Source organism: Trachinotus anak, unplaced genomic scaffold (assembly GCF_046630095.1).
Source record: "Trachinotus anak isolate AG129_WGS33_773 ecotype Australia unplaced genomic scaffold, CSIRO_AGI_Tana_v1 ptg000020l, whole genome shotgun sequence".
NCBI classification, from domain to species: Eukaryota; Metazoa; Chordata; class Actinopteri; order Carangiformes; family Carangidae; genus Trachinotus; species Trachinotus anak.
In genome coordinates this window covers 2,024,354-2,029,284 of record NW_027273871.1, presented here as the reverse complement: position 1 = coordinate 2,029,284, position 4,931 = coordinate 2,024,354, and the positions used below count along the sequence as shown (strand labels likewise).

Here is a 4,931-nt window from a genome sequence, read left to right as displayed (position 1 = left end):
CTCTACTAGTTACTACGGGATCTCTATAAAAAGCCTACGGTTGATGGGAGAGCCCGGTCTGTATGGGAAGCGACTTTGGAGAAGAGGGACGACGGCGCCTGTGCGCGAAGACAGCATGGCACAGATTTGCGCTGACGTTTTCGCGCTGATGAAGATAGATAGGACAGGCATATTTCTACAGCAAGGAGACGCAGCCGCGGCCACACTGGGAACTTTGACTGAGGTAAGTTCGATTCCTGTTTTTACAGACTAGACTTGTATAATTTTAATCCGAAATTTTGGGAGCTAAAAAAAAAACAAAAAAAACCTGTGATATGGTTGAAGTGAAACCCAGGGAGAGGACGGACTGGACGCGGGCAATCCCCTTCAGAAGCCCCGTAGCCTGCGTTGATTGACACTGTTCTCATCTTCACTCTCTGGTTGGAAGTTGCTGCAGTGTGACTCATTTTCTCTCCCCTGTGGGCAGCATTCAGCCAGCAGCCAGAGAAAGAGAGGACGTCTGATATCTCAGAGAGCAGAATACAAACTGCGGATGAGAAAAAAAAATCGTCTTCGAAACAGCCTATATGTGTGTGTGTGTGTGTGTGTGTGTGGTCAGTCAGAGTCTGGATCCCTCTGTTCTGATCAGGGTTCACACAGCCCACACGAATCACCGCGTATGTTGGTTCACCTGCCGCACCAGTTGCACCTGGGTCAGAGTGGAGCAGGTAGACGCTGTTCTGGTTCTGGTTCTGGTTCTGGTTTTGGTTCTGGACCGTGGATCCTCCGGTGTTGTCCACCCGCGAGACGTGCAACATGCCACCGTGCAACTGACACGTGCGCAGACCCACGGGCGCAAACACTCCACTGTTGTACCAGTGTGTGTGTGTGTGTGTGTGTGTATGCAGATTTTTGTACGAGTGTGTGCGTGTCCGGGTTGGCTGTGGGGAGGGTTGGGGGGAGTGTGGGGATGTGTGTGTGTGTGGAGGGGGGGGGGGCGCTCCTCATCAACCCCTGTACACGCGTGGCACCAGGAGGTTTCCGGTGATAGTGATGACATTATAGCCATCACTTTCTTTCGGTGTGGCGATACCCCCCCTCCCACCCACCCCCTCCCCCTCCCCCTCTCTCCCTCTCCCTCCCCCTCCCCTCTATGCACTTCCGGCGGTCGGCGCTTCCTTTTAACTCCGTCCGTGACGTCGTTAGGCGGTGACGTCAGCCCTGCGTCATTCTTGCGCACTTTGCAGATGATGCGCAGTCACCTACTATAACCCTTTTAAAGGCATCGCGGGCACGCTCGCACGCACGCACGCACGCGTACGCGCGCACACACACCGCAGCGTGAATCCTCCGGCGCGCGTGGGTGTGGATGCGCGCAGTGTCCGTGCACGGAGGACGCGGGGGAGGAGTGGGTGGAGCGCGTCAATGAAGCCCTCTTGTTCATTCACAACTCGCTGCTGCGCGGACTCTGACCAGACAATGTTCATCATGTGTTTGCAAAGCGCAGCGGCCTGAAACGTTGCAGTAACGTGTTCCTGTCGAATGTGTAGAAAGAGAAGAAGGCCTGGAGGAAACCACTCTAAAGACCTGATATCTACCCTCACTGCACCGTTTCACTGCCGCTTCGTGTCCTGACCGCCGGGGTGTCTTCCAGGCTGCGAGTCCAGGCTCAGGTTCACGGCTCACTCCTTGTGACGCCGTGGTTCCGTGACACCGGAGGATCCGCGTACTCGTCGAGACAGCCCCCCCCCCCCCCCCCCCCCCCCACACACACACACACACACACACACACACACACACTGTAGAGGCGGTTTCTCCCCGGTGCCACGGAAACCGAGCCAGACCGAGTCGCCGCCCCCGCGCTCTGATAAGCCGGGCGGCAGAACGGGACGAGAGGTGATTGGTCTGCTCCCGACGTGACGTCACATGCCCGTACCCTCGGGGCACGTGACTTCTGGAGCGCTGAGACGCGTGACGGTGCCGGTCACCTGAGCGGCACCCACCCGGTGATGAGGACGGGGGCCGCAGAGGGTCCAGCCTGGTCCACCGCTGCAGCACAGCGGCGGGAGACGGGTGTTAGGAGTTAGCTACATCTTACAGACATAATAAAACACCACGAGGTTGAACACAGAGATCCGGTGCGTTTTCCTCTCCACAGTCCGCCGCGTCCGCAGCTTCTCGTCGTCCGGGTCACAACAGCCCCGGTTCAGCACCGCGGACAGCGTCGGGCCACGGCGCCGCTGGGTCGCTGTCCCGGCGGCGTGGTGCTGAAACAGAGACGACAGGGAACCTGTTGCAGAGAAACCCTCGTTAACAGGAGGCGTTTGGCTTATTCAAGGAAATAAATTTAAAAAGAGATATTTTTGTTTGTCACAAAACAATTCTGTGAGCTGATAAAGGAAAGACATTAATGAGCTTTGTTACTGAAATATTCATTGAACACGAATGGCTTTCTGTTATGATTTCTCTTGCTAGACAGATTACAGTTAGTGTGACTGGTGTTGGTAGTCTTTAAACTACTGCACCATGACTGCATAGCTTTGAAACGTCCCCTGCAGTCAGTCAGTGAGCCACTGAGTAGAGGTAAGTCTCACAGTCCGGGGTAAAGGGTAGAAAACACAGCAGTTTAAGGATGTTGAGTGTGAGAAAGAGAGAGACAAAGTAAGTTTTAGGGGTTCAAGTTGTTTGAAGTTTTGGTAAATTGGTAAGACATCCCCGACCTGATCAAAGCACCCAATTAAAAAGAGGCTATTGTCCTCTGGGAAAGTCAATCAAACAAAGTCAAACACAGCTTATTGGATCTCTCTCTCCTTCTCTCTTGTTGTTTCTCTGCCTCGCTCGCTCTCCCACTCCATCTCACACACACACACACACACACAGACACTTGCATACTCATAAACACTACCAGGGCCAGAGACAGGGAAAAACAGTGGGTGGATGATGCCCAATGCCAATCTTGCCAACAGTTTTTGAAGAAATACTTATAAAATTTTCTAAGCTCTTAGATAAAAATATGACTGAGAATCTTTGTACGCACTTTGACTGCTTATTCTGCAGTTGCTTGGATGGTTGTTTGATTTGTCTTTTTCTGTCTCAACTTTAAAAAAAGGATGTATATTTTTGAAAAGATGGTAAATTATTTCTGGACTTTATAGATGTCCTCCTCAGCTGGTGAATCATTAGTGTAAATAATGGTACATCAGTAAAAAATAAATAAATAAAAATACACTTTGCAATTGTTGCCACGTGGTAAGTTACAGAACTATATTCCCAAGTCATCAGAGGGGAAAATCAGCCCCTGAGTAGATGGTCAGAGATCAAGATGGAGAATCACTGTGCCGCCATAGCTTCAAAATAGCACAGGACAGCCAACTGAAAACTTTATAATGTTTCAAAAGAAAGAACAAAGCAAAGTGTATTTGCTTCACGTTTTACTCCAGTTCAGAGCACGGCAATGAAAGTTCATTTTGGACATGTTTTAGTCAGCAACATGTTGTTGTTTTAAATGAATCACAAAGGGCCTAGAAATAATGATGCTGAGATGATGCTGCAACTACACCAAAAGCCCTAACTGAAGAAAATATTACAATAATAGTTAAAGTAGTAGCAGTAGTTTTCAGCATCTTATCTACTCAGTGTCTTCCCTTTACAACTGTTTAGGTCACTGCGATGCTCCTGGTCATCAAAGACTGTATTGATATACATCTGTATGAGCACTGTGTCAGGTTTGATGTCAGTAATGTTATACCTATATCTCCTCCTCTTTTTGCTGATGCAGGATTCCACTGGGGGAGTGTTCTTCTTACCGTCTCTTCCCCATCCTCCCAACTCGGCCAGAGCATCAGCACCTTGGCTTTAGACTGCTTACTGCTTATACAGTGTCACAGTACAGTAACAGTCTACAGTCATGGCTACTGAAGCCTGGCAATGCACCAAACGCCACGCTGAAGAGAACATGGACATGCAGAAGCTATGTCGTAGTGATATCAACCTGAAGGAAAAATGACACCATGGAAATACCGCTTAATACTTTTGAAATGGGTGACTTATGGGTGATAGTTGAAGTTCACTACTTATGCTAGAGATTTCTCTCTGTGTGTCTCTTTTCTCCGGCTCAGAAAGGAAACCTGTGTGGGCTTGCATTGGGGGAGTCCTGCACCGTCTAAGTGCGTAATATCCATGCTCAAACCAATGAGACTTTGCAGTTTCCAGTTTCCAGTTGCTATGCCAACTCCAGCTCCTCCTCCACCCTGCTGTCTCCATGGTGACCGTGGCTTTAGATTGTTACTCTAGCAACAGCACCATGGTAACAGTCTACAGCCATGGTCGTTAGGGGCAGTTGCCATCAGGAAAGAAAAAAGAAAGAAAAAAGTTAGGTTATAGCTAATAATGAAGTCTGTATGTGATTATCTGAAAGTTAGAAGGTCAGAGGTCGTTCACTCATCTGTCTGGAGCAGGAGCATTGTCAGTCGTACTTTTTTATGGCTGCAAATTTCTGTGCAAGTCCTTTGATAACAAAATGACTGTTTTTAAATTTTGTGATACATACTAGTGTAATACTATGTAATATCACAATAATACACATAATGTAATCTATGGAAAGAAAGGAATTTTAACAATAAAGTATGCAATGACACATATGGACACAAGTTGCGTTTTACTTTTGTTTTATTAGGTATAATGTGTTTCTTTAAGGTTTGATCCTTGAGTACGCTAATAAATGCAGAGAGCACATGCTGAACAGATGAGTCAGCCGGCTCCAACACCTGCTCCGCTCTCTGTTTATCTGACAAGAGCTGCCTCACTTCAAAGCAGCACAGCCAGGGATTCCCAGTGGGCAGCGCTGTAACCTGCAGGCAGACACAAACCACACACTGGATCCTACACAGGTGGGCTAACCCATATGTATGCATGCTCACATGCAGACACACAAACAGTATGCTCACAAAAAA

General features: G+C 48.7%; 1 long non-coding RNA gene across 1 annotated transcript; it reads left to right on the top strand.

Moving 5' to 3' along the window:
- LOC139637600 (uncharacterized) lies at positions 1-4,628 on the top strand. The gene is made up of 2 exons (XR_011694633.1): positions 1-223; positions 3,758-4,628. It is a non-coding gene; the product is annotated as an uncharacterized lncRNA (long non-coding RNA).
- The last annotated feature ends 303 nt before the right edge of the window (positions 4,629-4,931 follow it).